Genomic DNA, 10650 nt, shown 5'->3' with positions numbered 1-10650 from the left:
CTTTAAGACTTTAGGTCTGGTCTTCTTCCTTTCTCTGCTTTTCAGTCTCTGGCAACAATGGCAGGGAGTTGGGGCAGACAAATTGAACATTCCTTTTCATGCTATTCACATTAAAACTGATCAACTAAAGATTTAAAGAAGTGAAAAAAAAAGGTAAATAAAGCATTACACAACATAAAAGGATAAAGATTCTTAAAGCTGCACATGTTTTCATATATTGGAGTTTTTATTTGTATCGGGGTTTGTAGGTCCTTACCTCTATTCTAAATCTATACTAATTGCTCTACCTCTTTGAATTTTTTCTGTTTATGTTTGACATTCAAAAAAAAAAAATTCTATTAGTGCTATTTTTCCACCAGTATGTGCCCACTTTGTGTCTATGTGTCAGATATTGGGAATTCCTCAGTGTTTCAGATATTTTCATAACAATTATATCTGTTATAGTGATCTGTGATCAGTGATCTTTCATGTTACTATTATAATTATTTTGGGGCGCAACAAACTTCACACATATAAGATGGCAAATTTAATTAATCAGTGTTGTGTGTGTTCTGACTGCTCCATTGACTAGCTGTGTCCTGTCTCTCTCCCTCTCTTTGGGCCATCTTATTTTCAGAGACACAATTATATTGAAATTAGGCCAGTTAATAGCCCTACAATGGCTATTCAAGTGAAGGAAGAGCCATACATCTCTCATCTTAAGTCAAAAGTTAGAAATGTTTAAGCTTAGTGAGCAAGGCATGACAAAAACCATGGCAGGTTGAAAGCTAGGCCTCTTGCACCACAGTTAGCCAAGTTCTGAATGCAAAGGAAATGTTCTTGGAGGAATTTAAAAGTGCTACTCCAGTGAACACACAATAATAACAAAGTGAAACAGCCTTATAGGTGCTATGGAGAAAGTTTTAGTGATCTGGATGGAAGATCAAACCAGCCAGAACATTTCCTTAAGCTAAAACATAATTCAGACCAATGGGTACTAACTTTCTTCAATTCTGTGAGGGCTGAGAGAGCTGAGAAAGTGTCACAAGAAAAGTTTGAAGCTAGCAGGGGTTGGTTCATGAATTTAAGGAAAGATGCCTTCTTTATATGTAAAATAAAAGTGTAAGGTGAAGCAGCAAGTGTGGAGGGAGAAGAAGCTGCAGCATATTCTCCAGATCTAAGATAACTGATGAAAGTGACCGCACAAAACAATAGATTTTCAATGTAGATGAAACAGCATTCTATCTAGGATTTCATAGCTAGAAAGGAGAAGTCAATGCCAGGCTTCAAAACTTCAAAGGACCGGCTAATGATCTCGGTAGGGGCTAACGCAACTAGTGATTTTTAAGTTGAAGTCAATTTTCATTTACCATTGCAAAAACTCTAGGGCCCTTAAGAATTATGCTACATTTATTCTGTCTGTGCTCCTGAAAAGGAGCAACTAAGTCTGCATGCCAGCACATCTGTCTATGGCATGCTTTACTGAATATTTTAAACCCATTGTTGAGAACTACTGCTCAGAAAAAAGACTCCTTTCAAAATATTACTGTTCATTGATAACACACCCAGTCACCCAAGAGCTCTGACGGAGATGTACAAGACAATTAATGTTGTTGTTTTGCCTGCTAACACAGCATCCATTTTTCAGCCCATGAATCAGGGAGCAATTTCAACTTTCAAGTCTTATCATTGAAGAAGTATGTTTTACAAAGTTATAGCTGCCATAGGTAATGATTCTTATGATGGATCTGGGCAAAGTAAACTGAAAACCTTTTGGAAAGGATTCAACATTCTAGATGCTATTCAGAACATTTGTGATTCATGGGAAAAGGTCAAGAAATTGATATTAACAAGAGTTTGAAAGAAGTTGATTCTAACCGTCATGTATCACTGAAAGGAGTTCAATACTTCAATGAAGAAAGTAGCTGCAGATGTGGTGGGAACGGCAAGAGAACTAGGATTAAAAGTGGAAGCTGAAGATGTGACTGAATTGTTGCAATCTCATGATAAAACCTGAACAGCTGAGGAGTCGCTTTTGTAGAGGAGCAAAGAAAGTGTTTTGTTGAGATGGAATCCATTCCTGATAAAGACGCTGTGAACATTGTTGAAACAACAAAGGATTCAGAATATTATATAAATTGGGTGGGAGGAGGGTAAGGAATGAAATATCACCCTACTGGATAGTATGTACACTGTTTGGGTGAAGGGTACACTAAAAGCCTAGATTTCACCATTAGGCAATATAGTTATTGAACATAAACACACTTGTACCCCTAAATCCATAAAAATAAAAAAAGAAATTTCAAACATAAATAAATAGGAAGTGCATCAATAAAAGTAATATTATGTAAACTTAGTTGAATAAGCAGTGACAGGGTTTAAGAGAATTGGCTTTAATTTTGAAAGAATTTCTACTGTGGGTAAGATGCCATCAAACAGCATCACATGTATAGAGAAATCTTTTGTAAAAGGAAGAGTCAGACTTTATTGTTGTCATATTTTAAGAAATTGCCACAGCCACCCAAAACTTTAGCACCATCCTAATCAGTCAGCAGCTATCAACACCGAGGCAAGACCCTCCACCAGCAAAAAGATTTTACAACTAATTGAAGGCTCAGATGATTGTTAGAGCATTTTTTAGCAATAAAGTATTCTTGAAGTATGTACGGTTTATAGTTATAATGTTACTGCACAGACTACAGTATAGCATAAATATAACTTTTTATTTACTAGGAAAACAAAATAATGTGTAACTTGCTTTATTGCAATTTTTGCTTTATTGCAGGAATCTGGAACTAAATCTACAATATTTCCAAAGTATGCCTACATTCTGACAAAGTAAGTCATCTGGCTTTCAAGGGCTCTGCTCATTTGAGTATCTGACATTGAATTAGGAATAAAATTATCAGCACGTATCAAGTAAATAGTTGGGAATTCAAAATGTTAGCATAGTTCACACAATATGGTAATTTTGGCTTGTTTTTATTGTCTCGTTTTAACAGACTGTCTGTTAAAAAAATCTTAGTCTTCATGGTCTTGTCTTCTGTTGGAAAGTTCAGTTCCATTATTGATTAGTTATGATACTTATGTTCATGTTTGTCTCAAGACAGTGCTGAGGCGTTGCTTTCATGATAGCCTTACTCCGGCATAGCTGTCAGTCACTGATGTGGATTAGATGGCTTAGAGCTGAGGCAATTTGGGAGATGAAGAGCTCGGTCTGAGCAGCTGCTGGTGTGTCTGACTGAGGCTAACCTTCATTTTCTACTGTATGATATATTCATCCTCCACATCTTAGGCCTCTCAAATCCAGGCTCCTCAAAATCTTTATTAAAGTTGAACTTAACAGTGGCCTTATATTTCACTCCTTATCCCACAATTTATGTGTCTTCTCATTCCTATATCCTGGATAGCTGGGTTGTGTGTTTGCCGGTTTCTCTAACTAGGCATGTGAAGAAATAGGTAAATGGCTCTTATGGCAGGCTGACTAACAGCTCTCAAGATGTCTACATCTTAATCCCTGGAGTTTGTGAATTCTCCCTTCTATCACAAAACGGACATGCAGATGTGATTAAATTACAGATCTTCAGAGGGGGATATTTTTCTGGATTGTCTGGGTGGGCCTAAATGTCATCACATGTCTTCACAAGAGGGAGACAGAAAAAGATTTGATTACAGAAAAGGGAGCAGAAGATAAAATGACAAGAACAAAGAGGTTAGGGTGATGCAAGGAACAGGTCATATCCAAGAAATGCAGGCAGCCTCCAGAAGTGAGACCAAATAAGCAGGTTCTTCCCAGACCTCCAACCCTAAAGAAACCAACCCTGCCATCACTTTTACTTTACCCAGTCAACCTGATTTCAGAATTCTGATCTCCAGAACTGTCAGAGAATAAACGTGGGTTCTTTTAAACCACCAGGTATGTGGTCATTTTTACATCAGTGGTGGGAAACTAAGGTAATTCATTTGTGAAACTGTCCCTTTTTTTCTACCTCCATGCAGTTCCAAGCTACCAGAAAAGTTAATTGTTTATTTCCATTTGCTGTTATTTTTCTCTACTTTATCATCTTCCGTTTTGCAGATGAGGAAGCTCAGCTTTAGAAATCCAATGTGATTTTCTCAAGGGGGCATCATTAGAAAGTGATAGAATATTTGGTGGAATCCCTCTCTCCAGACTTCCAAAGCTGATGGCTTTTCTAACACACTAAGCCCTTATCCTGAATTTTAGCTTTCCCTTCTCCCTGTGGGATGAACAGAAAGCAGGGTGTCCCTCTCCTTTTGAGTGTCTATTTTACTGCAGAAAATTTCGATATAATCATGACTCTAGGAATGGGCTGTTAACTTACAAATGTTTGGAGACTTCTTAAAGTGTTTTTCTATCCCACTCCCTTTTGATTCTTGTAGATGAAAATAGAATCAGAGAGGCAAAAATATCATCCTAAAAATTATTTCACTATTGGACTCTAAGGTCCATGAGAACTGGATGACTAAGACTCTTTCACAGGTTTGGGTCAGTGCCACATTTTTTATCATTTTATGTGGGTATATTCCTATTGCTTATACTGACTTGTTTTTCTCTTTCTAGGCTTTCTGTTTCCATTTTAGGTACAAAAATCCTTCTGATTCTTTCTCTTTCATGTCCATCTCCAAAGTAATGTTGCTACAAATCTATTATCAGTGTCAATGATGATGTGTGACATTTATTAAATGCTTACCATGTGCTAGATCAAGTGCTAGGTATTCCTGCATGTATACTTTTCATACTTAAAACAACTCTATGACTTAGGTACTTTTACTACTGTTCAGGATTCTAAAACAAGTAAGTTACTTGCTTAAAGTCCCAATGCTAGCAAATAGCCTCATGGGTGTGATGGCACATGCCTGTAATCTCAGCTACTCAGGAGGCTGAGGCGGGAGGATCACCTGAGCTCAGGAGCTCAAGGCTGCAGGGTGTTACGATGACATCACTGCACTTCAACCTGGGTGACACAGCGAGACTCTAAAGCAAAAGTATCTCATTTTAAAACTCATGCCTTTCTTTGTGCTTTCTTTGAGAACTACTCTTTCCTCACCCATCTCTAGGAAATCTTGCCTCCCAGCCATTCTGTTGCTGGATAGCACTCATGTGGCTCTGTGGCTACCTAGAAACTCTGCTGTAATTCCCCATCTGGCCCAACCTTTTGAGCAAACCATCTCAACATTTTCTTCCTCATTCTTCCTGTCCCTAAGTCCAACAGCACTTCTGTTTTTCCAGAGCAGCTGGCCTACAGCAACCATTCAAAATAATAAAAAACTGAACACTCTCAATCCCACCCATGTGAGAACCTTGCTGAGAAACTATGAAGAGTCAGACTTGACAGCAATAGAAAGTAGAGTCAGCCCTAACAGCAGTAGAAATTCAGAGTGGGTTTCACATGAACAGAGTAGCAACTGATAACATTGCCATCTATTTTTTAATGTTTGCTTTACTTTTTATAAGGTCTCAAAGCATTTCACCACATGGTCTATTTTTTTAACAGGGTAACCCACTGTCTTCCCCAGTCTCCACCAAAGGTTAGGACTCAGTGGATTAAACAAAATACTGTTACAAACAGTGACTTGATGAATGATGCTTAGAAACTGCATTCTATTCCTCTTAGAAAATTGGCCCAGTCTCATTGCTTCCGAGAAGCATGATATATTTTTTTAAATTATTTATTTATTTTTTAAATTTTATTGCATTTTAGGTTTTGGGGTACATGTGAAGAACACGCAAGGTTGTTGCATAGACATACACATGGCAGTGTGATCTGCTGCCTTCCTCCCCATCACCCACATCTAGCACTTCTCCCCATGCTATCTCTCCCCAACTCCCCTCCCCCCGCTGTCCTTCCTCTATTTCCCCCCAACAGACCCCAGTGTGTAGTGCTCCCCTCCCTGTGTCCATGTGTCCGAGAGGCATGATATTTAAAGAAATGCAAAAGAACCTTAGTGAGGACTTTCGATAAAGGGTAAGGTCATGGCCCAGACTTGTTTGTTCACTGAGAGTGACTTCAAGACCCCATTGTCCATGCTAACACATAGCAATGTTCTTTTAATTGAGCCCCATATTCGCTATCATGGAGAGTAAGTGAGAAATGAGAAATAAAATGCTTTCATTCTCTTCCATCAGCTATTACCTCAGTGATGGCACTCATAAAGGTGGCATTAGAAAGAACTGGAAAAAAATCATCATTACTCTTGGAGCCATAAGAAATGGAGATCCAAAAGATTATTATTGGTAATAGGTTCACATTATAACACGTGCAATGATTGTGGGTTTAGACTGGATGATTTTGGCTTAGTGATGGTTTTTTAGCAGGACCCATGTGCCAGCTGAAAAGAAATGGAATCTCTAGACTACGGGGTGGAACGAGGGGCTTTGTTCATATAAGGTCCCCAACATAGGGCCTTGCAGCAATGTCTCACTGGAAATAATAATTTCTTCCTGCATCTATTCTGAAAAGTCCAGCTAGAGATAAGTTTCTGTGCTTACAAGAATCTCAGAGCACAGGGGAGAAAGACAAGGCCAGGTGAAGACAAGGTGTACAAATGAAATCTGTCTAGCTCGAATGAGCACGCTGCCCAAAATCTATTTCAGGAATCTGAAAGCAACCGCTCTCTGGATTGTTCTGTTCACACTCAGACTACAGCTGATGCATTATGTTTCTGCTAAAACCTGAGTTTACCTAGCCAGGAGCTTAAACAAAACAAAACAAACAAAAGACCCAAAAACATTGCCATTCTTACCCCGGACAGGGGGGGATTTTAAATGGCAACCACTGCTTAGCCAAAAGCATACATTCCAAAGCCTCCAATTTATGTATAAAATTGTTATTGCCTCTCTATGGCGTTTAAGTTATAATTCCTTCACCCTGAATTCTGAAGGGAGTGGAGGGATGGAAGTAGGGAAATGTGAAATCCCTCTAATGTTGTTTTCCTACCTTTTTATTTAAAACAAAAGTGTCATTATTAACTGCAGTTTTTCCATCATTATTTTCCTCTGGAGTTAAATGACAATAATTTTTATGGCCTCTACCATTATGCAGTAGTAGCAAAAACTTTAGATAAAGAATTGAGAACCGAGGTCTAATTTTCAGTTCTACTTTGATATTCAGTTACTCAGACCCCAAACCCTTCATGTCTGTTTAATATTTCTCATTTCTTCCATCAGAAAATTGAAATACTTCTATCTTTATCATTATTCCATGAAAGTTCATGATACCAACATCTTTACACACATCCGCCAAAATGCTCTTTCTCTCTTTTTCTGCTGTGTAGTATTACATTATGTGAATGCACTTTTTTTTTAATTTTAGAGAGACAGAGTCTCACTCTGTTGTCCAGTCTGGAGTGCAGTGGTATGATCACAGCTCGCTGCAGCCTCAAATTCTTGCATTCCAGCTATCCTCTCCCCTCAGCCTCCCAAGCAGCTACACCTACAGGTGTGCACCACCATGCTTGGCTAATTTTTTTTTTTTTTTTTTTGAGAAATGGAATCTCACTATCTTGCCCAGGCTGTCTTGAATTCCTGAGCTCAAGCAATCCGCCTGCCTCTACCTCCCAAAGTGCTGAAATTACAGGCATGAGTCACTGTCCCTGGCTACAATGCTTTTTCTAATATAAAAATCAAATCAGATCACTCTCCTGCTTCAAATCTCACTTTGAATATTCTCCAAAACCCTTACCGCATCCTAATGGACACGGTCCCTGTCTAACTCTCCCACCTTTTCTGCCACTCTTTCCCCTCTTCACTGGACTCCAGCCATGCTGCCCCCCATGTTCATCCACAGAAGCATTTCTGCCTGGAGCCTCCCTGTGCTAGGGACGCCACTGGACACCATTTGTGGGCTCCCCACAAGGCTTTGCACTGGAACATGGTATCCTCAGAGTGGCTTCTCTCACCATCCTCTCTACCTCGGCTGCCCCCAACACCATCCATCTTTCACTCTGTCATTTTCAGCCACTCATCTCTACCTGACGCTACCTCTTATTTTACTTGCTGTTGCTATTCTTCCCCAGGAGGATGACAGTCCTATCCAAGGATGGCTTTGGCTTGTTATTTTAATTGCTCTTGTTTACCACACATTCACTACATCTACCACTTCCTGGCATAGAGCAGGCACTGCATGCGTAAAGGATCTCCGTCACCTCACTTCATTTGATCTCGTTTCCTTCCTTCGCCCCTCCCTTCCTCCATCCCTTATCTCCTTCCTTCCTCCCTCCCTTTTCTCCTTCCTTCCTTCCTTTGTTCCTTGCTTCCTTCCTTCCTTGCTTCCTTCTTCTTTCTTTCCTTCTTTTCTTTCTTTCTTTCCTTCTTTTTTTACAATTAAGGTCTTAGGTTTTAGGGTTTCTCAGGTGCCTTTTTGATTTGATGCTCTGGAATTCTACAGCCTTCCTATTGTTCACTACTCTACCTGTAATGCACAGGCAATAAGACAGTAGCAGATACAGATAATTCTAAAGAAAATGCGTCCATAAAATCCTATTTCCAAGAAGTGGATATGAGTAATGGCTTAGTGCACATCCTACCATGCTTGTTTCTGTATGTGTGTTGGGATCCAGCATTCCCCAGAGATGAAGTTTGCCCGGAAGAGTCAGAATGCTTGTTTTTGAGTCCCCACTTTGGCATTTCATATGAGTAACTGTGAGTGAGCTACTTACCTTCTTTGTGCCTCTGTTTCTTTACATGGAAAATGGAAGATAGTAATCCTCCTGATCTCATTAGGTTATTTTTAAGAAGAAGTGAGTTAATAGATGTAAAGAACTTAGAACACTGAGTAGCATCTTACAAAGACTACAAATATTAGCACTCTTTTTGTTCATCTTGATATGTACAGGCTGTTCCGGCCACCTTGAACTTTGCCTGCTCCTGCTTGCCCTTCGGCCTCCTCTTGTGAATTCTCCCTCCTCCAAGGCTTGACAATCTTATCTGTGTGCAGACCTACTTCATCTGGTTCACAGTAGTGGGTTTAACGTCTTGAAACATTCACTGGGATTAGCCACTTGCCAGTATTGATCCAATTCCTACTTGGTCTAAACACTGGGGACATTCCAAAGATTTGCAAATGCTGATTAATTTCCTCCATGTCCTTGTATACTAGTTGGGAATGTGGAGCACACACAAAATGGTAAACAGTACCCGGGATGGATCAAATGCAAATATCTTGGCACAATTAGTAGCTATCGGAGAAACCCTGAGGAGGAGAGGGGCTTTGTGGTCAAGCTCCTTGGCTTGATCAAGACGTCTGTGGCCCTGCACAATCCATACCACTTACCTCTTCCATCTCATCTCTCTCCAGTCTTCTCCCTGCAACCTCTTTTCATGCCACAACTTGGCTACACCAAATTTTGTCCTGTCCCTCAAATGCTCCATAACTCTGTATTATCTCCAAGTCTTGGGATGCTTTCTTTTGCACAGAACACTATCCACCAACCTCTTTGACACCCAGCTATCCAATTCGACTTTCAGAAATCAATACTTTCTCCAGGAGAAGTCCCCCGCCATGCCTGGGTTTGGAGCCCTTCCTATCTGCTGCTTTAGCACACGTGCATTTTGTGACTATCTTTCTCACTTCCTTCTCTTGTAAGACTTCCATGTGAGAAGTTTGCCAAACTCGCAGCTCCTGTCTGTATTCCCATGCCTTTCATAAAATGTGGGTTAAACACAAATCTATTGAATAAATGATTAAATTGGCTACTGTTTTGGAAGAATTGTTTATCTTCATTCAGAAACATCTATTAAGAGGCACAATAAAAAAAAAATTCTTCCAGAGAAAAACGAAAGTATTTTATCTGGCAAAGCAGTAATTAAAAGACAGTCTCAGTGCTCAGGACTGACATTTGAGTCCCTGTTTTTCAATTTTTCACATCTAAGAATCTCTTGGTCTGAGCATCCCATAGCTACACAATATCCCAGCCATTCTGGAAAGAGTACTCACTTTCCCATGAAACTAATTATGGATTGGTCAGGCCCATCTGGGGTGCCATGTTTTTATGCCTCTGGGTATGCAGAGATAACCCATATGTTCCTTTTTTTCCAGAGCTACTTGAAAAATTGAAATGTGTCTGTTTCCTTCCTCATCCCAAACATATATTTCATGAAGGAGAACTCACATAATAGGTGACATGGGCTGACTGCAACACCATTTGCCTGCCATTTTCTTATGGGCTCCACTCTCCAGGGTCTGAATCCTATTCTGCTCTTCCTTAGGGTGACTTCCAACAGAAACCCTGAAGCTACCCAACGCTGGCACTTCTACCATTTCTATCGTATGATTTCTTGCTCCAGCATGTTCTCTGAACCATGTCCTTCTAGGTCTGGATGTCTGTCTGAGGACTGAGGTTGAATTTGCCACATCTTTATTTGGCCTTAACTTCTGATTATTGAATCAAGCTCAGAGACTGTCACCTCTGCACTACTCTGACTCACATTACAGCTAATTTTCTCACAAATTCTCCCCACCTGGCTTCCAGAGTTCTGTGTTTTGCTGTATAATTACAAACCTTATTGGGGGAAAAAGTTTCATCGTAACTAAAAAGTACAACATGTTTTCTCTTTGTCCTCCAAACCATAGAGGACAAAGCTAGACACATAGGGGTCTCTCAAACCGTGTGTGTGTGTGTGTGTGTGTGTGTGTGTGTGTGTGTGTGTGT

The 10650-nt window shown here is 39.9% G+C and overlaps 1 long non-coding RNA gene across 1 annotated transcript in view; it reads left to right on the top strand.

Moving 5' to 3' along the window:
- The first annotated feature begins 1699 nt into the window (after positions 1 to 1699).
- Positions 1700 to 10650, top strand: part of LOC119467262 — a 12648-nt gene continuing 3697 nt past the window's right edge. Inside the window, exon 1 of the long non-coding RNA XR_005195804.1 lies at positions 1700 to 1810. This is a non-coding gene — a long non-coding RNA (uncharacterized LOC119467262). The remainder of the gene's footprint in view (positions 1811 to 10650) is intronic.

The sequence above is a fragment of the Cebus imitator genome, unplaced genomic scaffold (genome assembly GCF_001604975.1).
Source record: "Cebus imitator isolate Cc_AM_T3 unplaced genomic scaffold, Cebus_imitator-1.0 Scaffold271, whole genome shotgun sequence".
Classification (NCBI taxonomy): Eukaryota; Metazoa; Chordata; class Mammalia; order Primates; family Cebidae; genus Cebus; species Cebus imitator.
Note: the sequence above shows the minus strand (reverse complement) of the source record. Positions and strands in the feature narration are given on the sequence as shown.